Raw genomic sequence first — 26,992 nt, forward strand, 5'->3', positions numbered from 1 at the left:
AAAGCTCTTTCACCTTGAAAAGCAGAATACTGCCATGAAACTTTCTGTTTCCAGGGAGACTGGTCACTGTTAGCAGCTGCTCCTTGGAGATGTGCCGTTTCGGTAACTGTGAAAGTTCTTCCTATCCTTAGTAGTGATCTTGAACTCAGTTCACAAAAGTATCAACTCACCCTCAGCTACACACACCTTGTCAGTTTCTCCTGCCCAGGAAAAAGAACCACACTTCCAGGATTACGCTTTCTTGTACTCCAAATCCACCCTTAGTGGTGACAGCCTGAGAAGGCTGTGCTTAGTGAGAAAGTGGGCAACTGTACTCAGCTGTCACCAAGACCCGGCCAGCTTAGCATGGTGCCCAGCAGGACCAATGCTAAGAGACCAGTCAAGGTCAGGCAAAGGAGCAAGATGCCCACAGACAGTCTGACCCCTTTGTGCTTTGTCACCCAGAGTGAAGGCGACAGAAAGTAACTTCAAAAAACTTCTGCTGTCCAATTAATGACGTGAAAAGCCAAGTCTGAGGCCCATTCTTTGTGCTTCATTCCAGAACTCCTGCATCACCCATATGGCAAAGCAGCTGTGTTCATTCAGCCCTCTATATCTGCAGGTTCAACAGCCTTGATTTAAAAACAACAACTGGTAAAACTCTCTTGCAAATGATTTCATCTGTACCAAGCAGCTTTCTTGTCATTATTCCCTAAATGATACGGTAAAATAATTATTGACATAGCATTTACACTATGTGAGGCATCTAGAGATGACTTCACACACAGTATGGGTAGCTTCTGTGCAAATACCTTGCCATTAGACACACAGGTCTTGCACACCTGTGGACTTTGGCACTCACACTGATGCTGGAAGGATTTACCCTCAGGTGTCAGAGAATCAACTGCCTTTGTGCATTTTATTTGTATTTTTGATTGTATGTTAAAGAATGAGAATCATCACTGGCACCACAAGAAACCCTTAGAAATAAGAAAGACAGAAAGGCTCTTCAGTCCCGAGCCAGGTATCCCCAAAGGCCCCCTCTTGTTCTTCCCGAGCCTCAGAAACTCCTGGTTGGTATGGAAACCTTTGGCATCTAGTTGTTCCTGATGCTGAAAGAGCTGATGCCCAGGTCTGGGGCAGACTGGGGTACAGCAAGGCTGAGGTAGAGGGGGCAATGGGGGGTCAGCTCCCCTGGAGCTAGCACGGAGTCCACAGCTTGCTTCAGAGCCTCCAGGGTCTCAGGGGCAGCTGAAGGAGATGGCTGGACCCAAGCAGCAGAGGCTGAGCTTGAGGAAGAGCTGAGGGTGCAGAACCCAGCACTGCCCCAGCTGGGCTGGACCCAAGCCAGGGACAGACTTCCTCGGATGCCTTGCCACAGTGGCTCTCCCAATAAACCACGAAAGGAAATCACCAGGTAGGAAGGAAGAGTAATGGCGGGCTTTCTCCAGGGGACCTATCGCTGCATCTGATCCTTTCCTCTCTTTCCTTTTCTTTCAATCTTTCTGTCCCTTCTTTCTCCTTTTCGCTTTCTCTCTCTCTCTTTTTTTTTTTCTTTCTGGAACTATAGATGTGGGTGGCTTGGGGAGGGGCCGTGGGGGAAAGCACTGAAAGTTCAGAGGACCTGGAGCAGAACCAACTCTGAAAGACCAAATTCCAGGCCTGAGAATGTCACATTGTATTAGCGTGAGGTTGGGAACAAGAGATTGGGGCTGACGTTTGAAAGGGTGGATGGGGCTAGAGGTGGTTTTCAGAGTTTCAGCCTCTTTGTTTGACTGGAATGTTTTATTATTTCTCCTCCAAAACTGAGCACTGTTGCCCTCAGTGAAAATAAAAGGAGCTGGGCCCTCACTTTTGTGCTGCCTTGAGTGTGTGGGTGAGGGGAGGCCAGCTTACAGCGGGCTCAGAGGCAGGGACGGCTGTGGAATGCTGCCCGCCATCGTGACTGAGCAGTAATTTAGTTTTCCACAGCAGAGTGGGATTTACGTTCAATTTACAGCCCTCACAGGAATTTCCCCTGCCTCTTATTTGGCCTTGTGAATTTTTTGGCTCTAGTGTCTGTAAGCAGAGGCAAATGTCAACAGTAAGGGGTCTTGCTGACAAAGAAGCAACTCTTTGTAACTCACTGAAGATTTTTTTTAAAATCAAATTCCTAGTTTTGTGAGCATGATTGCGTTTTGTTCAGAATCAGGCACTGGGAACAGGCTGGGAGATGCACAGATGAGTTCTTCAAACAAAGCCTCGCTTGGCCACTTGGCTACCAGGCGGTGCAGGCAGGGAGGCGACGGTGCTGACCTCAGCAAGGCTGTGTGCCTGAGGAGAACCGGGTGGAACTCAGCGCTTTGTCTCCTAAGAGAACAGCAACTTTGTGAGCGCCGCCTGAGGGTTAAGGAAAGGGGTCTGTTTGAGGTACCCAGGTGGCGTCCTTACCAGCAGCAGTGGGCACCCTGTGAGGTCCCGGGGGGCACGACCCATGGGTCGAAGCTTAGCATCTCATTCACGTTCCTTCAAACGGAGGGGTCTGCCACTTTACCCAGTGCTGAGCTCAACTGACCACTCACTCACAGCAGAGATTTGGACCCAGCTTCTTGAAGGTCTTCCAACAAATGAGAGTGTTTCCACACAGAAGGGGCTGCTGTTGGTTGCACTGCTTTCTCTTAACAGCAGGGATTGATGTCACATTGGGCCATAAGAGATGACGCTGGCCTTTGAAAGCTGGCCTTGCACACATGGACTTCTTAAAAACAGATGCTGACATAATGCTGGCACTCAGCTGATGGTGGCCAAGCACTAGGGATATCAGTGTCCGAGTAGATGCACCTGACAAAGGGGTTGGGCTGCGTCTTCTTTCACAAGTGTCTGACTTTCAATAAATCTTGACCATTCCGAAAACCTTAGCCAAAAGTCACCTACCAGAAAGTCATTCTCGCACTGTGGATACAATTCTGTTAGAAAAAGATTTGGCAGGAAAAGGAGGCTATTTCAGGTTCTAAGACTTAAAACAAATTACTCCTATTATAGAAGGTTATGGAGCCTGTAATTTTCTGTATCTGACTTGCATGTTATGAACAAAGCCATCAGTTCCTACTACTCAGAAGTTATTGCTCAGCCAGCTCTGTTCTGGAAATCAATATTTATTATGTACCCAAATGGCCCCTCTGCCAGCCTCAATATTTCTTCTGCTTGTGACACAGAAAATGTGCCATTTTCATTGGATGTGGACTCCAACAGGAATTCCAGTGAATTCCTGGAATGCATCAGTGCCAGTACCACATACACCTGATTCCCATAGCTATGGAATAAATCTCAGAACTGGGTTAATAGAGTCTTTTCATTTTGTTTTTCTAGTGTAGCGATTTTGCCTTTGAGTATCTATTTTAGATTATCTTGTCTATATCTATGAATTTTCATTCTGATTTTTATAGAAATTTCATCAAACCTGACAAATAGTTTGGAGATAAGTGATATCTTTATTACGTTGAAAGGCTTCCGATCCATGAACATGGTACGTCTTTCTATTTATTTAGAGCTTTGATTTCTTGCATCAGCATTCTGTGTTTCCAGCATGCAACCCTTGCACATGTTAGATTTATACTTAAGTACTTCATTTCCTTTTGGACAATTTTAATAGGCATTGTACTTAAATTGTGTCCACATGCTCATTGCTAGCATATAGAAATATAATGAATTTTAAGTGTTATTCTTCTATTAAATAAGACCTTACTGAACTCATTTATTAGTTTTAATTTGATTATTTGTTGATTTTTCAATTGTTTGGAATTTTTTAAATAGAGAATTATGTCATTTGAAAAGGGGAACTTTTCTTTCTTCTTTTCTGACCCATATGCCTTTTCCCCCTTTACTCAGTGCAATGATTAAAAATCTCAATGCTATTTTGTATAGCGTGGGACAGTAAACATTTGTCTCGAACCCATCTCAGGCAAAAGCATTCTACCTTTATCATTAAGTACACTGTTAGTCATGAAGGCTTTGTATATATTTATCCTTACTCCCATTTGTCCCCTGTGAAATTTTATCATGAATAAATATTGAAATTGCTGAAATGCTTTTTCTATGTTTATTGATATTTTCATTTTTTATTTTTTAATCTGTTAGTATTGTGGTTTTCATTGGCTGATTTTTGAGTATTTGATTAGTGCATTGTATCCCTAATAGAAGCCACATTTGGTCATATTGTCTAATCATTTTTATGTTTGTTGAAGTCTATTTGCCAATATTTAAAGATTTTTGAAGCTATATTCATAAGAAATGTTGGTTTATATTATTTATTTTCATAGTATTGTTTTCTTGTTTTGAGTATCAGGGGAACACAAGCTTCAGAAAATGAACTGAGAGGTGTTTTCTAGAAGATACTGTGTATGACTGGAGCAGGAATCACATTGCAGAAGCCAAAGAAAAGTCACTGAGAAGAAAGGGGTGAGGTGGGAGAGGGGCTCTTACCCCGAAACAGAAAATGAATAAGAAAGATGATGCCTGTAGATCAAACTGAACCAACAGACAACTTGAGAAGGAAGTGCCACTCTACTCCGCCAGCCCATGGGCCCTGTTCTTCCGGAGAACAGCTGTTTTGAAAGTTAGGCAAATGAGCTGAGCTAGAGCTGCAGAAACCAGACTCCCAGGGCAGACTAGGCATAGACTAGCCCTTCCGACGTTGCCACTCTCCACACATGGGAAAGATGCATTCCTGCATTCTCTCTGGGATGCACAGAGGGCAGATGAGGCCCTCAGACCCATGCCATAGTGAGGATAAACAGGTGAACTGCATCCCACCAAACTCCACTCACAATCAGTTCGGCTCACACGCTCAACCAGCAGGTGTGAGCCCGCTTGCTCTGACTGTCTGCCCAACCGCAGGCAGGCACATCTGAAGAGCCTGGCTCCAGCCCTGCTTGTCTGCATGCCCATTGGCTCACAGGCACCAGCACCCAACCACAGGCAAAGTTCACTCTGGGCCCACTTTGCATGCCAGCACTCTGCCAAAGTCACCAGAGCATCTGCACAGAGAACAGGGGTGGCCATCTGTGACCAGACTGCAACTAAGACAAGAAGGGGGCTGGGCAAACATTTTGGCCTAAGGCAGGTTGGCACCATAGGAATTGCATACAAGATTTCTTGCTTGAATGCTGGAGCTGGTTTGCTATGGGGGTTATTTTTCTGGGTGTTTGTTTGCTTGCTTGGCTTGGATTTAGTTACTGTTTATTTCTCTCTCTCCTCATCTCCCTACTCGCTTTTCTTAACTCTAGCATCTGCAGCAAAGTTAGCTTTTAATTACTTAGTTTGCTCGCTTTCTAAATTCTCCTTTGCAAGTTCTTTCCCTAAGTCCCATTTTCCCTGTAGACCTTCCCATCTTATCCCCGCCTTAACCTTTGGCACAGTGCACTCTCTTCTTGTTCCACCTTACTGGTTCTCCCTTCCTCTTCTCTGCTTGTAGGTGCACAAATCCATCAGCAGGGTCTGACACCCTCGAAGCATTTCTCAATCCCTAATTGTAACTCTTAACTCCTGTGACAGTATCTGCAGCTATTTTGAGGCCAACAAAGAGGCATCGTGGTAACTGTTGTTGATTTTGTATTGCTTTGAAGTTCTGTATCACTTACACTGGTTTGTTTGGATTGGTTTCATTCTGTTTTATTTTCTTTGGTTTTATACTCTTTAATATAAAGTAATAATAAAAAAGAAGCATCAGATAAACAGGAAACTTCACTTTCACTTAAAAAGTAAAGAAAACAAAGGATCACTGAAATGTTTGGACTAGAACAATTACTTCTTTATAAATAAAGATCTAAATTTTTAAAAATCAAAATAAATTTTAGACTGTATATAGATTGTAAAGCCAGTGATTCAGCTCAAGATTTGTTCCCAACTTTCTACCTAAACTGTCTCCAGCCTACTGATTGTGTAGCATCTGAGGCACTGCAATAATGTACCTTCTTTTGTATTTTCAATGGGTTATTGAAAAGTAACTTCTTATTAGTAGAAATATCTTTCATAGTTTTTTCTGCATGAGCTTCCTAAGGTTGAAACATGTGGAAAAAGCCGTATAGAGAATTTGACAATTCAGTATTTTAAAATTACCACATTCGGAAAAGGGCTGTTTACCATGTGAGACTACAGACGTGACCATGAAGAGACCTGTATGTGTCTTGTCACCAGCGCTGAGAAGGATCTGCAGAGACAACCACCACCCTGTGAGTCCCTCTGCATCCCATCTTCTCGTTCCTCCCTTGACTGCCACCAAGAAGCCCATCACAGGGTTGATGGCCGATGCTGAGCAAACAGATGGAAGGGTGGGTGGAGGAATGAAAACAAATTCTGAATATTTAAACTTCACAACATTTTCCTGATATTTGGAGTTTTTCAAAGAAAAATATTTTCTTCTGGTACCTGTTTGCCTTATTGCCTTCTACTTACAATTGTTTTCTTCAAAAAAAAAAAATGTTGAGAACTCCTATCCTGCAGGAAGGATCTGTAACTTTCTTAGGTGTTTCTCTGTTACTCTAAATATTATTCTTGTACTTTTCTTGGTTTATCCAATTTTGTATGTAATCGAACTCTTAATTGCAAAGTTTGATCTGTTAAGTGAAGTGTCCTTCTGTCTGCTCTCCTCCATCTTGAACCAGAGTTAAAGAGAGAACTCTTGCATTATCGTGTTTCCGTGACTAAGGTTTATCACAACTTTCCTTACTCTGTGTGTGTGTGTATGTGTGTGTACTAGGAACCTATTTCCCTGTCTTTTGGGTCTGGTTCTCTGGGATTCTTTTAATCTTCCTTTTTGTCTAGCAGTGTGTCTTTAATAATCCTCATCATTTCTAACTTCACGGTTTCAGGTCCTTCCTGGCTGGCCTTGGCTGGCTCTTCCATCATGGGAAGCTTATTTTCCCTTCTCTACAGACTTGATTTTGTACTTTACACAAGTATGATCTTAGGTAGCTTTCAAAGAACGACTGAACGTGAAGTAAACTGCCTTGAAGGTCTGAAGTGTGCTCTGGAACATGAGAATTCATTCTTCCCACTCCATTGTAAATGTATGTGCACTAATTAGCGTTTCTGCTCCCTTCCTCCCTCCTCGGCTTCTTGTGAGTCCTGTTCCATGCTCTGCTTTGACCATGTAAGACCAGATTTTTTTAGATTTTACATATTAGACAGATTCCGTGGCCCTTCTCTTTCTATGTCTGCTCATTTCAGTTAACCCGTGTCCCTTAGATTCGCCCATGTCATTCCAGTGGCAGGGCTTTATCTTTTTCACATCCTGACTGGCACTCTGTTGTGTGTGGGGGCCACGTTTCCCTTCTCTGTGCATCCACTGATGGACGCAGAGTGATTCTGTATCTTGGCTGTTGCAAACCGTGCTGCCATAAAGGCACCCATGAAGGCAGTTCTTGTTTTGCTTTAAGACTGATGTTGTTTTGGAGTTAGCAAAATTTTCTTTGTAATTGTATTCCTGAAATTTCATAATTATCTATCTTCATCTATCACTGCTTTTAAAATGTATCACATTGAACTTTTAGATGATATATCCAACCTAGAAGTATATATATATATGCCCTTCAGTCCTAAAAATTGTATTTAGTTCTTTGATTTAGTTCTTGATCTGTTTTCCTTCACTCACTGAACATAATCCAGACAATATTTTTAAAAATATTTTGTCTTGTAAACCAAGTGTCTGGACTTCCTCAGGGATGGCTCCTTCCCGTGTGATTTGTTCATTTGAGTAAGTCATTGCTTTCTATTTCTTTACATGCCTTGTGGGAATTTCGTCATAAATTCAGCACGTGACTATTATAACATGGTAACTCTGGAAATCAGAAAATACTAAAAACTGTTTTAATTGTTGAAGCAGAAGAAAAGTCCTACTTAGTGTCTTCATCCTTCCTCCTAGGGTGTATTTGGGGCCCCCAAGCCCTAGAATTTCCTAGACAGCCATGCCAAGCTCACTTCCTCTAGGTCTCCTCCTGAGAGCTGACTACCTCTACAGTATGCACCGCAGCTCAAGGGCAGGATTTGGAGCTATGGGATAGGTGTCCACAGATGTAGGCCTGACACCTGAATACCCGGGTACAGGAGTACCTGTGTACAAAGAGGACACCTTCGGGCTGGTCACTGGGCTATAACCAGGGATTTAAATATTTAAAGATACACCATGCAGACCATTCTCTGTGCCTTGCCTTGCTTTTAGGTGGTTCTGGTTCAGGAAGCATAAGTCACAGGAGACTTTATTGGACCTCATAGGGACAGATGCATCTAAACAAGCAAATAACAGGATCAAAAACTGGTTTCCAAATTGTCCATGTGAGGTTCAGTCGAGCTGGCATAAAGCTGGGAGGAAGTGGCCTTAGCGCAGACCAAACATTCACAGATGGAGAACATGGGTTTTGGGGTGGACTGAATCAGGGGAACCTGGCCAAGTTACCTGTCCATGTCTCCTTTCCCAGAGCTGTACACAGAGCTAAGGACTCTGTAAACCATCTCCCACAATGTGCAAACGTGGGCTCCTTCTCCTGCCACAGTTGAGGAAAATTTTTACCTCAGTGAAAAACCCTGGGTGTGACCTGGAGAGCCCATTCCAGAGTGGGCTCCTCCCCTAGAAAGGAAGTGGAATTCTCCTCTGAGCTGCACCTGGGTCTGTGGGAGTGGGAATGGGTGCCTAGAGATATGCAAGGGAGTGCAGTGAGCCACAGGACCCTCCATCCAAGTGTGTGTGTTTGTCGCTGTATCCCTGCGGGTCACTTACAATGAGCCCCTGGCTGGGTCTCTCTGCTGCGTGGGGCTGCTGTGTTTCAGCCTGAAATTCCCACGCTGATGACAGCGTTCGGTGACTTTTGCAGGTCAGTTGCTTTCTGAGAATCTAGCATCATCTGGTAAAAGCTTCAAGACTTCCTCAAAATATGATGGGAATAACTGTCTCTGGATTTCCCCTAAGAATTGATATGGGATATATTTTCCCTTGTTAATTTAAAAAAAGAAAGAGCAACTGTAGTCTGCGTTGTGTTAGGAAAAAGAGAGAAATCCCAGATGCTGTCTATCCTGGGCTTCGGTGCAACCTGGGTTGGGCGGATCATGGGCCTTTGGGTGCAGGAGACCACGAGAGCAGGGCTTTTCAGGACACGGTGCCCTGCCCACACTCGGGGCGAGGGTGGCCCTGTCACTCTGCCTCCCTAGTGTTCACCTGGAGCACCTCAGAACAAGCAAAATTTCACATAAAGGAAACAGAAGGATTTGCTGTTTACTGTATGCCAGTTATAAACTCAGTTTCCTGAGATTCAGCCCATTCTCCTGCCAGAGTCAATTTAGCTACACAAGGTATCGGTTTGTTCATCTATGCAGTGCACTGAGCAGGTGGGCCAAGACCTTTAGGTTTTTTGTTTGTTTTGTTTTTGTTTATGTTTATGTTTTTTATTGTAATTAAATTAATTACAGAAAGAGAAGTTTATACAGTCAGATACAGGGAACACTCAGCTCTGATTACCCCTGTGCAGCTACCCTTGCTCAGGACCTGGGTGGGGGCTGAAGCTTAGTCCGCCCTGTCTATGCTCCACGTGGCTGCCGGGGCTGAGTGACCGGTGTGAGCCAGGTCCCCTGAGGGCACTGGGGACCTGGACCACGCATTGGTGAGGAGGGTGAAAATAGCAGAGTGTGTGTGTGTGAATTCCTCCTCCTGTGACTGCATTTTACAGAGCGCCTGCCTCTGCCTGGGCATGAGCTGGGGGCTCACTTAGTGGGTCCCCTCCAGTGAGTGTTTGTTTAGTCTGTAGGCTCTACACCAGGCCGTGTTCCAGCAGCTAGAGAGGTGGCAATGAGTGAAACAGACACTTCCTGTCCTCTCCACATCATGTGAGGCTCCTGCACTCTTCCTAATGTTGCTGAAAGAAGCAGTCACCACCCCCAGTTCATTTGGGAAGAGCCAAAGCCAGAAACATCCATGTTCCCAGGGCTGTAAGCTCAGGGGCCCAGAATTCTGAGCCTGCCCTTCACCACACAGCCCAAAGGCTCTGCAGGCTTTGGAGACCTGGTTCATTCATCTGTGAAATGGACATTTAAAACACCTGCTCAAAAGTTAGGACGCTCAATGCAAGGAAATTCCACTGGGCAAGAGTCTCTAAGATTGTGATTAAGGTTATAGAATTAGGGTGCACAACCCAGGCCGACTTCTCTCTCTCAGGGTCTTTCTGAGATCCTTGTGTGGTCACAGAAGAGGCTAAATGAACACAATAACAAGGACAGAGCTTCACAGAGAGCTGTCAAAAAGAGGAAGGCAGAGGGGACCTGGAGGTGAGAGGACAGGAGACAGGTCCCAGAGGGAGCAGTTACATGGAACAAGGGCCCAGAGGGTGTTTGCAGGAGGGAGAGGTAGAGGCCAGGAGGAAGACAGGTTGGAGAGGGGAGTGCAGATGAGGCCTGGTCAGGGTGAGGAGGAGAAGGAAGATGGGAAAACCGCAGATGCCAGCCCTGAAGACTGGGGACCAGGGCAGCCCACAGCTGCCCTCTCCAAGCCCTGAGAGTGGAACCGGAAGCAGACAACATGTGCTCCCCAAATGAGCCCTCCCCGTGCTGTGCCCTTCCTTAGAGAAAATGGATCCCTGCTCCCTCCTGTGTGTCTCCTCCCCCAGGGGAGTATATCTTGGTGTGAGTCATTCCAGCGTCCACAAGTCCATCTGCAGGGCCACATCCATCAGTGGTGGCAGTGGCCTCAATCTTTCTCATTTCCAATGATAGCATGCCCCAGAATCCTTCCCTGGAATCACTTACCTCCATCAGCAGTGGCAGAACCCAGAAGTCCCCTTCCTGAGTCAGCTCTGCTAGTGGTGATAAGCGATGGCCCCATGGCCATGAATCCTCCTCCTCGATCACCCATATTAGTGACCACAGGGGAAACCATACCAGCTCCAGATCATTGTCCCCATGCTGGCATTGATTCTGAGCATCTTGGTGAAAGGGGAGAGCAAGAGTCCCTGCCTCAGGGTCTCAGCTAACTCCTAGAGAGGGAATTCACCCGGAGGGGCAGTTCTTGGGCAGCTTGGGCACATGTCACTCAGGATGCAGGAGTGTCTGTTGCGTGGACAGCTCCTGTCCTCATGGTTCTCCAACGAACTGAGTTCTGGGTGTCCCGTCTGAGACACTTGGAGCAGAGCAGTCCCCTGCTGAGGGAGGCTTGATAGAGCTTATCTCATACCTCTGCTTATCTCAGCTCACTGTCCTACGCCCTCGGGACCCTGCAGAGCAGGTGCAATGTCACCCACTCCAGGCACCCAGACCTCAGCACATCTAGAAGCTGGAGCCCAGGAGCTGCACCTCACCCACGACTTGGGGTTGTGAAGATTTTTAGGCTTTTGAATAAAAAAGTAATACCTTAGGTGAGTAAAAATAAGGATCACCAAAAAATAAGAATAATCATACACTGACTTCCCTGACTGGGCTTTGGGCTGCAGGGCGCGGGGTCCTGAGAATCAGAGGCGCTCGATCAGGTGTGAAGACCACGCAGCTCCTATGGGTCTCGGGTGTGAAGCCATGCACTTGTGTCCCCACCACCAGTACTGTTGTTCCCTGAGGGGCTGCGGGTACAGACAGAGAGTGACAAGACCTGCACTGGCTGCTGCCTTGGCCCTGCCAGAGTGGACACGGATGGACGCTGGCATCCTAGTAGCAGCTGATGAGAGGGCAGCAACATGATATCTCGTGTGGGCAAGCTGGTAGCCTATAGAGACCCTGGTGTCTTGCGTTTACTAACACCTCCCGTCCTGGACCTGGGGGAAGGAAAGGTGACAGGGTCTGCATCTCTTCAGCACTTAAGGAAACCCATTCACAGGGGTATTAGAAGGAAATGCTTTTGCCAAGTATTTTAATCAGGGAATTAAGTAATCCTCATTCTGATTTTTTTTAACAATTAGCCTGGCCTGGCCTGTTGGATTATGTAAACTCAGCCAGATGATGACTGAACAAATCCAAACCAAGGTTCCGTGTTTGCTACATTGTCTCCAGCAGGAGAAGTGTGTCTTTGCTTTCGACTGTATCTATAGACATCAAATGTTGCCTACAATGCATTTATTGTAGAAGAGCACATCACTTCTGGCAAGCAAATCTCCAGCCAGGCACGCAGTGCCCGGGCTCACCTCCTTCATCGTCTTCGTCAGTATTTCACTTACTGCAGTCTACGTGTGCAAATACGAATCGGAGAAGCTGGCTCTGCTGAGCGGGTCCAGCAGGTCACAGCCCAGCATGAATGACCCTAAAGAAGGCTGGAAAGCCCCTTGAGGGCAAATGGCCCTGCTGCTTGGCTCAAATGCCTTGACCTGTTGAGAGGCAGGGATCCCGGGTCCACACACTTCCAGGCAGCCTTTGACTATGGCAAAACAGTCATTTCCCTTTTAGATTGTAGGCCCCTGGATCCTTGTTTTGACAGTATATATTCTTCTGAAAAACCAGCCAGTGAGAATGACAGCAGCAGGTAACCAGATCGGATCTCACACAATCGCTTTTGTTTTTACACAGTGCTTTTCTGATAGAAAATACAGAAAGAGAACTCTGATGAGGATTAGCCCCCCATCTGTCTCTCGGGAGGCCTGGGGAGCCCAAGCTAGGGTCACACTCTGTCTTTGTGCAGTTGCCTCCCCGAGGACACCCCAAGGACTGACATATCTTCATGGATCTGCGTTACAGCTGTGTCTAGAGGTTCCAGCGAAGGCTCATGTGGTCAGAGGTGGGGCTTTTTGGAGTGATGCTGGGATTCAGGACGAGCCACTCGGGTATGAGGGCCACCACCCCGAGGGCATATAAGGGACAGAAGGAAGGTCCACTGCTGCCACTGCTTGCTGCTCTCCGGTCTCCTACTTGCCTACCATGAGCTGTCTCTCCTCTGTGACGCCCCTGGGCCCTGCCTTGCAGCCAGCTGACTGTGAACCGAAACCTCCACAAACTGTGAGCCAAAATAACCTTTGCTCTTCTAAATCTGGGTGGTGGGAAATGAGAAAAAGGAACTAAGACAATCTGGGTCTGTGGTACAAATGGGATGCAATGTAAGCCTTAGTCAATGGATGGGAGCATCAAAGATAATAAAAGTGAAAAGTTAAGAAAAGAATTTTCTAACTTTTCTGATATAAGAAACTTACTATCTTTGCTATTTGGCTCCCAGGAAATGGATATTGCACTGCAGCACACAGAGGAAGTGTGGCCCCCCGCCCTGGAAAGACCAGATGCCCACTTCCACACCAGAGCTACCACTGTCTCCACTGTCTTTCAAGCTCCCAGGGTCTGTCATGTTGAAATGTGGTCCTGGCAAGAATTCAATCTCTTGTACTTCAGACCCACAAGGAATCCTGGCAAGTGCCCAGTGTATGTATGTTGCCCAGGCGCCCTTGGGCTGGTCTGTCTGCAGATGGCATCCTGGGAAAGTCACCATCACCTGGCACTAACCACACTGTGTGCACAGGAATGCCCTGTGGGTTGCCTGCTACCAAGCTGTGACCCCTCTGCGCATGCTCACAGGCCAGGGCTGCACTGGCTGACTTCAGGTATGCTCCACTGTATGTTCCTTCCTATTATAGAAGAGGGGAAGCACACATTCAAGACAGCAGGGAGGACCTGCTGCTCATACTCATAGTTGGCACAGTGACAGCACTGCAGGATGACAGCACACAGGCGAGGTCCCCATGACCATTCTTGGGGAACTATCCACACTGTCTTCTACTGTTGGGAGCCATTGAAACTGGAAATTGAACACATGCAGGGCTGCTGCATGGCCAGGGCAAGCTAACAGCTGAGGACACCTGGCCCCAACTCCAATTAACTGAATAAAGACTGGCTGCAGGCATTTCACGCCTGTAGTGAAATGCAGCGTGGAGATCTTCTCCTAAGATATGTCTCCTAAATTAATGTAATTTGTTACTTGACAAAGTCCTTGAACCACTCCCAAGGTCTTTTCCACTCTAACCCCCTAAATAAATATGGGCTACCCAGAGACATCCCTGCCTTAGCCACCAGAGTCCCCGAACTCTGCAGAGGGTTTTGATCCTCCTGGAGCCCTAAAATCGTACCACTTCTCTCATTTATTTAAGCCTTCACTACACAGTTGTTTGGGAGATTTGGGGATCTAGGCCAGGTCCCTGACATTCTGCCACCTTCAATTTCATCTGGAAAGAGAAAAACTGTTTGAGAATAGCTAGTAAGCCTTATCAAGGTAACAAAAGAGGAGATCATCCAACACACAAGAAGGGGAATCATACATGAACAATTACAATAATTTAAAACTATGATCATGGCCTAGGAATGAGTAGATAGACAAATAAAACATAACCTCCAGGAGCAGATCCTGGAGCACAAATAAGAATTTAAAATAAAAGAAGGGAAGCATCTCAAATTTTTTTTTAAAAAAAGGAGTAATTAAGAAAACTTGCTAAACAATTGAGAAAAAAATGAAGACTTTATAGCATACAAATAAGTGAAATTGCAGATGGATGAAAGATGTAATTTTTTTTAAAAAGTAAAAGTAATGAAGTAAATTGTAGATGATGCTGTTACACATCTTAAAATGAGGAAGGTCCTCTCCACAGGGCTTCCAAGGTACACACCAGCATGTGCAAGAATGGATCTGGCCTCTTTCCTTTTACCTACAACAAAAGGAAAAAGCAAAAATGGTATGTAGATTAAACATCCTAGCAAACAAGAGAGGCAAATGGTAAAACAAAAGCCATATTTTTGTTTGAATGATATAATAGTTCAACAACAAGAGATTTGCTGAAGAAGTTGTGATCTATCCACAGTAAGACCTGATTGTATAATCCCAGTTTTCTAGGTCATATATCTGCATTCACACACATACTTGTGTAAAACTGTATGACCTACACTAAAGTACATAAGGTGGTTATTCTGCAATAGGAAGCTATAAGTAGCTTTTTTTTTTTCCTTTTTTGTATCTACATTTACTATAGAAATATTTCTTTTGGAAATGATTTGGGTGCAAAAAGAGAATAAAATTTTTTTTCAAAGGAAAAGAAAACACAGCAAATCCTGCATCAGTCTCTGTACTGTGGAGAGTGCTGTGTCTCCTGTACCTGGCCCCTCGGGCACCCTGTCAGGCCCCGTTCCCCTGACATACCCAGCATGCCTGGTTTTCCTGAAGCAAGGGAAGATCTAGAAGGTGGCACCGGAAAGTGAGTTGATAGAGAATTTGTGTTTGCCCTGGATTCAAAAGATGAAGTAAAGTCCTGAAAGTTACCTGATCTATTGCTTTTCAGATTTTCACCATGAGACCTGAATTTCACACACCAGAAGCACTCACGCCTCTTTCGTTTTCCAGCCCCTCCTGTCTGCATGGGCTCAGCCCTGTGACCACTGCTTCTGATACAGAGACTGACTCACAAGGAAATTCCACAGTCAGTCTGGGCTCTGTGAAGGCAGACATTCATGTCTGCCCTGACCCAACATGGAGACTGACCCCAGGGATGCCCACCATCTGCAGGTTGCAGGCAGCTCGGCCACACTGACAGAAGCAGAAAAAGCAGCACAAACAGGGAGTCCACCAAGCAAGTTGCTGGGAAGCTTCCTTGTCCGCAAAGCTTCCTAGGAAGGCACCAACTGTGCCCTCCATGCCCACTCAAACCTAAGAGGAAGCCGTCTCCCTCCTTAGCCTCTGTGTCCTGGAAACTGCAACCTCACAATAGCTGTGTGAGGGATATGGACCTAGGAGAGAAAGAGAGAGACAGACAGGCAGGCAGACCAGCTTGCATCTCTTCAGCTGGGAGGCACAGATGTTACATCCGGGTGGGATGCATTTGTCCATCAAGGGGAGGGAGCCTAGGGCACTTTTGCAGTCCCTGACTTCAAAGGGTGTCACTGGAAGGCGCCAGCTGGGAGGCACCAGCACATGGCTCCTTGGTTCTAGGAGGTGGCAAAGTTAGAAAGACTCCTCCCTGTGGGACACCTAGCAGGGGGCTGGGCCAGGAGTTCACAGGGTCCTCTTTCCCTTGAGTGATCTGCGGGTCATGCTTGGTAAATTCTTGTTAGAACAGCTAATCACGCGCACACCCATAAGTGCAGGCCGTGAGCGCACAGCATGCCTCTGCTGTGAAGTGTGCTCTTCTGCACAAGTCAAACCCTGGCAGAGACAGAGCTCATAGAGCCAGGGCTCACCGGTGCGCCCTTTGTCATTCCTGGCAGCTGAGTGCACGCGTGTTTTCTCCATCTTTCTCTCTCTGTCCCTCTATCTCTGTCTCTCTCCGTCTCTCTCTGTCTCTGTCTCTCTCTCTCTCTCTCACTGCTGAGGTGTCTGGGTCTCTCGCTCTGTCCCTTGAATGTGCGAGCTCCCAGCCTCTTGAACATGAATAGGGTCCCCAAGTGTTTGAGAAAGAGCCCTAATTAGAAACTGCTGTCTCAGATGCATGGGGAACAGAATACCCCAGCTAATAATGTCTTCCCCATGAGGCCCTTGACCAAGCGATTCTCTCTGTTTTAATTGGGAGCCAAAAGCCCTTCAAAATAAATAAGAACCTCCAGAGAGGGGATAAAGGACATGTTTTATCTTATAGAAATGCAGTGTTGGGAAGTCATACTGACAGCCTGTCCAAGAAGCAACTGGAGAGGCTGAGTGGGGGCCAGCTCTGGTCCTGACCACTGAGAGGCGACCATGCTTTGGTGCTGATCCCCACCCAGGAGAGCAGGTGGGAAGTGTTGTTTGGGAGAGGTCAGCAGTGCTGAGAAGGGCTTTCTCACAGTCAGAGGAAAGCAAAGACACGGCAGTGATTGAAGGGATGTCACCAGACCGTGCTGGACAGGCGCGTTTGACCAACACACATCCTCTAGCAGAAGCAGACACGGGTGGAAGGCGAGTGTGGAAACTGAGAAGACCAAGGAGATATGCTAAGTCTAAGCACTGGCACACAGAGTATGACATGCAGCAGTCACAGCAGGGCTTCCCTCCCGCTGGCCCCTGAGAGGCCTCTGTGGCCAGGGCCGTTTCGAAAAGAAGGAGGGTAAAGTGCATTTCCCAAGCTCCAGGCCGGGCTGGGCCTCTAATTTTACCTCTCTAAGTGTGCCCTGATGGATTTGCGAGGGAGGAGATGGGTCATAAATAAAACACAGCCCATGGCGGAGCCCTAATCAGCTGCAGCTGCCACGGGATGGGGCCTGACAGGCAAATTGCATCACGATGGAGCCAGCATTCCTGGACCTGGCCACGGCACTGGCCGTGTGGGGGCGGGGAAGCAGTCTATTATTAGGGACAGCCCCAGACGTGAGTTTGCAAATTCACTGCTCTGGATGGAAACCACATGTACAGAGGACGAACCCCTGGGGGCTGGGGCGCGGCAGGGAGCCTGCGTTTAGACTTCCTCTCGGCTAGCAAGATGTTGCACACACTGAGAGGGCCCTGGACTATCTGTGTGAAAGTCCTTTTCCTTAGTTTTCATGGAACGATAAAGCTAACCTGCCCTTTAACAGTGCGGGCCCTGTAAGTCACCAGAAAGTGCCATGACGTGGGGATTGCTTACGTAGGACAGCAGAACCACGCGGGGACTTGAAAGCCCTGTCTTTGATTGGGGTGAGGAGGGGACATCGTGGGCTCCTCCGAGCTTGGCATGGAGAAAACTCAATACCACTGCTTTGCTTATTAAAAGGAATGGCAAATATATTGGCTTTTGATCAAAAATAATTCTTTCCCAGAGAAGAAAGGTGTGAAGACGAAGCCGAAGCCTGGAAAGGGAGGTGTGCTGATGGTTGCACTTCAAGCCTGGCATTGGGTCTTGTACAGAACTGACCAAGAAGTCAGTTAGAAACCGGCCTGACTGACTGAGGATCTGTGGAGGGTGTCTTGGCCATGAATGGAAGCCTGTCTGTGAGCATAGTTTGAGTTGTCCTCCCAGGCCCTCGCAGGGTAGAGGGTGTCGTGCCTTTACTTCGTAGGAGCCCGTGGGGAACTCCCCTCAGAAACCGGGGCTTGAACTGGGGCTCTGGCTGTCAGGGCTGGAAGGGAACCAGAGACCACCGTGCTGGGAAGAAAGGCTTCTTAGCACCCCCTGCAGCTCTGCACGCTGAGGCCCCTGGACAGACGTGGGCCTGGGGCAGGTGGTGGTGATATCAAAGGCACCTGAGCTCTGTCCAACCGAGAGAAGCCGGAGTTTGGCCACCTGGAGTTCTCCCCAGAGCAGCTGGACCCACCCCACATACAGTACAGAAGAGTCCCAGGCAGGGAGAGACCTCCACGCAGCCCAGTTGTCCACAAGGACCTCGAGGAGAGAAAAGCAAAGTCCCCCCTTTACCTCAGGTGAGTTTTAAGACCCTATGAATCACAAATTGAGGCTATGATCCGAAATGTTGTGACTTGAAGCAAACCAGAATGCTTCCATCAAGAGTTCAAAAGAATCTCAAAAGAAGGAAGGGCTGCCATGGTTGCCACCCAGGGGCAGGAGAAGGAACCTTCCCACAGAAGAGAATGCGAGGAGTCAGGGCATCTTCCGATTATGTGGAGAGTGCGGCCTGCATGCAGTGAGGGCGTGAGGGCTTTCTTACTGCAGCAGGCTGATCTAAACCAGAGCAGGAGGGAGGCCTGGAAATGCTTGCATGAAGCCTGCCAACTTAGAAAAATCCACCAGGGGAAGCCAGACAAAGGCTTCATATATGAAAAGGTGAGATTTGATGGGCCCTAGAAAGTGAGGCTCAGGAGAGAGGATACCACCTGATGGAGACCCGGCCTGGGTCAGGCTGTTGGCTTTTCCCTCTTTGTTCCCTCGTTTGGACAGGACAGGTGCTTTGGAGCCACTTTTCTTGAAAAAGCCGCGTGCCCTTGTATTGAATGTTGGCCTAACGGTTCACGGTTCACAACTGAAGTCAGGTGGCTCCTCGGGTGACCTCATCTAGGACGAGTGAGTGCAGAGCACAGACCCAGGACTGAGAGTCATTGCAGGGTTCCCAGGCAGCTGCTGATGGTGGCTCCGAAGCACCTCAGGAGCCTGATCACAGAGTGAAAAGAGGAAGGAAGGACGGACAGAAAGAGGACGGAAGGATGGGAGGGAGAGAAGAAAGAAAGGAAGGAGGGAAGGAGGAAAGAAGGGAGGGAGGAAGAGAGGTGAGGGAACTGAACCATTAGTGTGAAGATCACACCCCAGGAAGGTGAGAGGCAGAGGGCGAGGCTGAACCCCTGGGCCCTGGCATCTGCAAGCTCTGAGGGCCTAGACAGCAGCTGGATGCCACAGCAGCCACCAGCCTCTGGTGGGAACCAGTGATGCCCTTGTGCAGACCTCTGCCTGTTCTCATCAAGGAGAAGCTGCTTTTCAGGGATGTGGGGAGCACATATTTGGGCTCCTTCCCTGAAACTCCACATTGCTCCAGAACAAGGCAGGAAGCAGGTGCATCACGAAGGTCCCTTTCTCCCGCCTCTTACTTCCTGCCACATCTGCTCTGGGTTTCCAGCGTGCTGAGGAGAAGTGTGGGCACTTCCGAGAGGGATGCAGCCCCAGACACCTGCTCCCTGCTGTGCTTCTCCTGGGAACACAAAGGACACCGCACCGGGGCACTGCAATCCATCCCTCTGTCTCATCTGGCTGCGGTGTGGCCTGAATTCAGTGAAGCTGCATAGGAGGCATCAAGTGGAAATCCAGCCTGAGTCACCTCTGTACAGTGGGCAAAGACCAGGCTGCATCCACAGTTTTTTTACACAGGTCTAGAACCCTACACTGAGCCTGGGCAGCATGGTGCCTGCCCCAAGCCTTCCCATGCCCAAAGTCTACGAAGGTCAAGCTGCACCTGGAATATGTCATCAGCACAGCGCCAAGTGAACTGCAGTGGACAGCCAGGCCACCTGCCTGTGTATCCTCACCCCAAGCATGGCACGATCAAGCATGGTCCCCGTGAGACTGGCGGTCTCGGGACACCAGCTTCTTCTACGTGTCTGTGGCAGACTCCAGATGAGAGCAGGCTTTGTGGTGGCCCTGGGCTTCTGGCCTCCTCCCCGTAAGTCTCTCAAAGATCCTTAGAATTCATCTCACTCAGGCATTTTTCACATGCTAAAAGCAATCAAACGCTTTTTATTCCTCAGATAAACTTTTGTGCAGAAACCCACTACGGTTTACATGCATCTTCCAAACCTCATGCGTCAGGAACTTAATCTCCAAATTCAGGTGTTGATGGTGTTTGGAGAGGGGACCTTGGAGAGATATTAGGATTGGATGAGGTCCCAAGAGTGGGGCCTCCATGACAGAAGAGTGACTTAGTAAGAAGAGGAAGACCTCACCCAGCACACTGCTCTGTGTCAACCCAGGGCACCCTCTGATGAGTTAGGGCACAGCAGGAGACCGGTGCTGTGGCCCTGGACCCTCCAGAACCTCGAGCAGAGCGAATCTCCTCCTTGGCAAAGTACCCGTCCTGCAATCCTCCTCATGGCGAGCATCAGAGGAGGCTCTGCAGATGGCCCTCTCCCTCACAGCACATTCTGAAGGCACCTGCAGACGCACTGTGTTTGTAAGGCTCAGAAGACTGAGACCCAGAGATGCTGAGGGGCGGCTGCGCAGTGCCCTCCCCTGGCCTCAGCCTTGACGCTGAGGGGCTAAGATTTCATCCCAAGTAAAGGGGCAAAGGCAAGAGGCATTAAGCTGCTGTCCAACCTTGCAGAATGTGAAAGTCCGCTCAGGGCACCTGTCTTAGTTATTTTTTACTCATCGCTGAGACAAAATATCTGATGCACCAAGTTGGGAAAGGAAAGGTTTATTTCTTACAGTTTTTGGAGGTTTCAGTCCATACTCAGTTGGCTCCAAGGCAGGGAGGCATGAAGGGGCCGCAGTTTATGGTGGCTGCAAATAGCAAAGCAGAAACCAGCAAAAGAGCAAGACACACATTCTTCCTGCCATTACATCACATCCTGGCTCCACCCCTAGGCCAATGTAACACTCACACCCCCAATCCAAGTGCTGGTCAATAAACCAATCACAAATGTATAATGCAAATGCATGAGACCTGGGGGCCACCGACATAAACCATGGCAGCACCTCAGTAGTGAGGGAATAAATAGAAAGAATCACACATCTGTTATCTTTTACTCATGGTAAACTGCTCCAAAACTGAATGGGTAAAAAAAATGCAAAGTTATTTTGCCCAATTCTGTGCATCCATGTAGCAGTTTCCCTGATGACCGCTGAGGTCACGTTGGGCTGAAGAGGTTTGCATTCTCCGATATCCCCTGCCCAGAGCAGGGTCAGTGAACGCGGGCATCTTACCAAGTAAGCAAACACCTCACAGGGGTTCAGCAGGTCCGTCCGGGCGAACGTGAGGAGTATTCTAGAATCGCTTACATCTTCGCTCTTTTAGCAAACACTGGTCAGAGTGTCAGGAAGGTTCAGAGGCAGTTTTCAGGAGAAATCCTGTTAGTACAGGGTCTGGAAAGAAATGCACGGACAGCTACAGAAGTGCTGGAGGGAGACTGAGCACCCTGAGGGGCAGAAGAGCGAGAGGAAGTCGGAGGGAGGACTCTAGAACTTGTCCCTACTGACATTTCTTAAGAGCAGGCCACCAGCCAAGGAACTGGGCCATTGCTGAGGATGAAGGGAAGAGAAAAGTGGCCAAGCGTTAGTGGAGTTGGTGTCAGCAGCCTGGTGTGTGTGTAGTACAGGGTGGGGTTACTCCCCAAAGTGGGCTCAAACCCACTGGGTCCTCAATGTTGCCCACAAAATATGAATTGCAAGAGGCTTCTGGAAGAAGTAGCCCGCTTCTGGAAGAGGTGGCACAGTTCCACGATGAGGAAGGCCCAGCCCATTGCGGGCTCTATGCCAGCTGTCCTTAGACACAGCCCCAGCTTCTCAGACTTTCGTTGTCCTTGAGCATGAGCTCAAGGTCCCCTTAGCTTTAGCCATGCCTGTGGCCTCACGCATCTCTCTCATCTCACCTGTTGTGCTGCCCACTGTCCCAGCTGCCTCCCAGGATCAGAAACAAAAACAAATCAAGAAAGAGGAGAGAGAAAGCATGGGTGTCTTCCGTCGGTATCTGTGTCTGTCATTGGCCAGAGCTGGACTCTGTCAGTAAGGGAAGGTGGGAAGTCTCCTCTTCTCATTCGCAGTACTAAGCCTCAGCGAGTTAGTGCTCTGCTAAAGAGAAAGACATAGAACATGCTGGGTGAGCAACCAGCCGATCCGTGGCAGGAGGCTGGAAGGAGGCTGAGAGCAAACCTCCTTCTGTCTGCCTCTGCCTGGGGACCCACGCAGGGCGGACGCAGACTGTCTTCCCGTGGAAGTGTTACCTGCAGATGGGTGAGCTGCCCTCAGACACCTCTGTGGCAAGATTCCTTCTCTTCAGGGACAAAAAGGCTGGACTGTGCTTCTGAGCTGACATTTTACAGGGCAACATGAGGCCCCTGCATTTTTAGAGAGGGCTTATGTAGCGGTCTCAGGGACACACCGTCTCCAGAGGACAGGCCGCAGCTGTTCTTGTAGAGCTCCTGGGTACGTGGGACACGGAAGAGTCGCACTCCGTGCCTGTGTGTTTGCTGCATGCTCTCATTAATTAAAATGGTACAAGGTTATTTTGCAAGACTCATAAAACGCATCCTTCCCGTCTTCATCCGTAACACAGCAGCAAGCAAGGAAGTTGGGGTCAATTTCTCTTCATTTGGTTCCCCATCTTTTGAAGTCGTTCCTAAGTCATCAAGTCCTAGGAAGTATTGTGAAAGCGCACTGTGCTTGAATTTTGGCATTGTTTGGTGGGAGTGAGGGGAATTAAAACCCCAAAATGTGCTGACCATGCTAACAAAGAAAAATAAATGCGATTGATGAGGGGAAACCACTTGGGTCCTTTCCCTGCCTGTTCATCCAAGTTCGTGACTGAGGTTGGCTTGAGTCATGTCCAGTGATGGAGGTGACAAGACTGTTGGGCGGGCTGGTCTGTCAACTTTATCTGCTTAAATCTCCTCTTTTGAAACTGCAGCAAGCCAAGCCAAAGCCTCGCGCTGGGGGTCTGAGCAGCAGGGAGCTCGTAACCAGGTAGGGACTGGGGGTCCGTGTCCCTGTGCCCCAGAGCTTCCAGGCCAACAAACCCTGAGGTCACAGCACAGCTAGTTGTCTTGTTGCCATTCCCGAAGTGGTCCGTGCTCCACAGGGCAGAGTGAGCTGGAAACTGCCACATCCACGCAATCCTCTCCTCAGAGACCAGCATCACGATAACAACTCCAGAGGGGCAGGCACACTGAGGCAAGACTGGTCACCTCCCTCTGTGCTTTTCTGAGAAGAATAAACATTTCTTTATCCAAGCCCAGGCTGATGTTTATCTGTTGGGTTGTGGAGATGTGGAAAGAGCAGTAACAAGAGTTTCCCTCTCTGCTGAGAAATTTGAAGTTTAAAACAATGATCTGGCATTCGTGGGGGGCAGATGTGTCAGCTGACCCCCTCCGAGGAGTCACCCGAACCCTGCGTACAGCCCACCGGGCCAGCCGCCCTCTGCAGACAACAGCATCAGCGAATCAGGCCCTGCCCAAACTGTCCCAGCCTCCTTTGCCATGGACCCCGCAGGCAGACAGGTAAAGGTTGCAGGCCTCATCCTGCTTTCGTGCCCATGGGCCAGGCATCCCCTCCAAGTCCCTCGCCCTGGCCCGCCTTCCCTGCTTCCCTGGCCAGTGCCTGCTCCTGGCTTTCTGCCCCCTGGGTTCCCAGAAGACTGGCTCTAAGTGTTCCCCGAGAGCCTGGTCTTTCCCAGAAGTGAGCCAGAGTGAGACACAGTGGGGCACATTTTGCATCCAACTCTTCTTCTAGTGAAAAAGAAAATCCCAAAATAGTACTCTTACAAAAGCACATGCATCGAATCGCTACCTTTAAAATACCCACGTGAGCAAGTTGTTTAAAAACAATTTCATCTTCCCCGTATAAGGAAGGGGAAAGATCGCGTCCGACTCCATTTGACAGAGATACCGGCCCAGCCCCTAACACCGGGAGACCGGAGACAGGGAGTGTGGGTGGGCTCCAAGGCCTTCCCCGAGGCATCAGGCCCAGGAGCCGAGTTCATTACCACCACTACCAGCTTTCCAGGCCTCCCCCATCCTCCAAGATAAGGCCTCACGCGACCCCAACATAGGAACTTCACCTGATGACTCTTTTTCATAGAAGAGTTGGAAACAAAATGAATTCCTTGGAAATAAATAAAAGAGTAAAGTAAAAAGACAGATGACAGAAAGTAAAAAGCAGACTTTTTGGAGATGTGGGCGAGAATCGGGGCAAGGAGGGAAGGGATAAAAGAATGAAAAGCGACCAAGGTGTGGTATATACACACACCAGCTCCCCAGGTGAACATAACTTACTGTGTATTCAAACGTGCAATGCTGGGAATAAAGTAGGCAGTTTTCAGGGAATTGAATAAAGGGTACAGAAATACAGCACCCCAGAAATAGAAGCAAGGTTTCTAAACATTAGGCCCCTTTAAAGACTCTCCAGCTGCTCCTCACTTAGCAACCCTGCAGATTCCTGCTGGATCCCCTGTGGTACAATCCAGCCTTCAAGCCCACCTGACACCCCCTGGGGCTGTTCCCCCCTGCTCCCTGCAGCAAGAGGAAATCTGAGTCTGTCAATGCATGTGTGTTCCCACTGGTGGTTAGCTGATAGACATAACACTGATTATTAATGTGATATATGTGTACATGAAAAATACAGAACCTAATGAAAGCAAAATAATAATCATATTTCACAAGCAATTTAGTTACTTTCAGTTTTTTGTTACACTGAGCTGACTCAGCTGAATACACTTTCTAATTTTCTTTTTAATTAGGAAATATTTCAAACTCAACCAAAACACAAATAATATATTAGATAGACACTTGTACATCCACTGCCAAGATATGATACATATAAGCATTTTGTTGTTACAATTCCAGATCCTAGGGGGAAAAATGAAGAAATAAGATGTCAGAAATAAAAGTTAGAACCCTATCATTTACTAGTCTTTCCTCTAGTTACTGAGGTAAACCCTGGATCACACTAGGACTAAACATGGTTGCAAACCATCAGTATACTGCATTGGTCTACAGAAAAATGCATCAAAAAGTGAGCCAGCTTTGGGTACATTTAAAATTAAACATCATCGATGTTCCTCATCTTGCATTATTTAATTATATTCTCCTAGAATTATCGTGCTTTTCCTATTGACCCAGGTTGACATCTGCAGATCTAGTTCACTTTTTAACTGCTTTGTAAATTCCGTTGTGTGTATAAACCACTCACAGTCACGTAGTACCTCATGATGTGGTTGTGTTGGATCACAAATAGGACAGTGGTCCCATAAGTTTATGTGATCTTCCAACATTTTAGCCAATTGGACAACAGCCCTCTGCAGTATCCGCACAATGACCAACCCACCTGATGCTAATGCCTCTCTCAGAACACATCCCATCTTGAAGCCACACATGACTGGATTTGTTCATTTCTCTACTGAAATAGTTTGTTTCCAAAACTTTCACTGTCATAAACAACATCAAAAAGTCGTTTCTCCGCTGTTGTTCAGTGTTTACCAGGAAGTAGGATTTGTGGTCACAGGTTGTATTAGTCAGCTATCCACTGCTGGAGCAAAGTACCTGACCTCCACGTATAGAAGAGGAGGGTTTTGCCTTGGCTTACTGTTTTGGAGGTTTCAGTCCATAGCCGGCTGACTCCTAACAAGGAGCAACATGGTGGAATGACATGGTGAGGGAAGCTGATCTACTCATGGAATTCCTGAATCAGAGAGCACAGAAGGAGCCCAGTGCCTCGAATATTGGCAAATTGCTCATCTAAGGGCGAATGAGAGGAAGACCGCTCCCTGCTGCTCTTGGAAGCCCTTCCTGCTATTTGGGTTTATCTCAGTGGAGTCATGACCACTCTACCCCAGCTCAATTACCTCTGGGATTGGGACATGATTCTCACAGCAGCTGCTAATTGGCTACACTGGGTGTGGCCAAGCTGACAACACTCCTGTGAAGCTGTGGTGTCCCAGGGACATTCCTGAAGGGGTGGTCCTCCCTACCTCTGCCAGCACTCTCTCGTCTGCAAGAAATCCCTCTCAACTTAAAGCACTTACACTGACTTCTGGTTCTTAACCTGAATTCTGACCTTCACATTCCCAATGTTGAAGAGTCTCTATTTTTCCTTGGTATTGATGGACTGCTTCTTGCCAATCAGATAAGTGGAAAAATGGGCTATTTTGATTTACATTTTGCTAGCCACCTTGTCATTTTCATTAACGATTTGGAAATTGTTAATATATCAATTCACATGCTTTGCTTATTGCATTAGACTAACTCACTTTACATAGCACAATACAGAACTCCAAATCTTAGTGGCTTAACATGATAAAGCTTTATATTTGTCTGCTGCTTATTTAATGTGAATCACCTCCTATACAGGTTCTGTCTGAGCTGGGATTTTTCTATTGAGTGACTCAACCATCATAGGGGTTTTGTCTTTGGGCATGTGGACAGAAGAAAAAATAAAACATGGAAATGATGTAACACAGAGCCAGAACTAGAGAAAGAATGGGTCATTCTGATACCCGCAGGTCAGAAGTCAGTCATGTAATCAACCTAACTCTAAAATGCTAGTAATCTCTATGAATCCCGCACTACTGGGTCATGTAACATCAGGTCCTGCCTATCCTATGCAAGGAGCATGCTCACAGCCAGTGCTAGGGAGTCTGCATGAGATGTTATCCAGTTTCAGCAATCAATTCAAAGTCTGGAATATCCAGGGAAACCATGGCCTTCTCCATCAGGACCTGCACCCCTCCTCATAGATCCTATGCCTAACAGTGGAGCAGGGCTGCAGTGTGCAGTATAAACCAGGAAAGGGAGCACAGACACCTTGGTGTGACTGATTCAAGGTTCTGGTGAGGCCCACTGGATACAGTGTGTTCCATTATCTTCGTTGCTCTGTGGGTCCAGCAGCTGGGAGACTGCTCTGTGTCGTGTATCGGCCAAATATGAAACAGGTAGGAAAGGAGTGTAAACGTCCTCTTTGGGAATTTACAGACTTTGAAGTTTGCTGCTTGCTCTTGGGACTGTTCTGGTCAT

The 26,992-nt window shown here is 47.7% G+C and overlaps 1 long non-coding RNA gene across 1 annotated transcript; it reads left to right on the forward strand.

Moving 5' to 3' along the window:
- The first annotated feature begins 1,658 nt into the window (after positions 1-1,658).
- LOC134471183 (uncharacterized) lies at positions 1,659-5,819 on the forward strand. The gene is made up of 2 exons (XR_010040493.1): positions 1,659-3,484; positions 4,304-5,819. It is a non-coding gene; the product is annotated as an uncharacterized LOC134471183 (long non-coding RNA).
- The last annotated feature ends 21,173 nt before the right edge of the window (positions 5,820-26,992 follow it).

This window comes from Cavia porcellus, unplaced genomic scaffold, assembly GCF_034190915.1.
Source record: "Cavia porcellus strain 051 isolate PalLab524CR breed Dunkin Hartley unplaced genomic scaffold, mCavPor4.1 scaffold_17, whole genome shotgun sequence".
Lineage (NCBI taxonomy): Eukaryota > Metazoa > Chordata > Mammalia > Rodentia > Caviidae > Cavia > Cavia porcellus.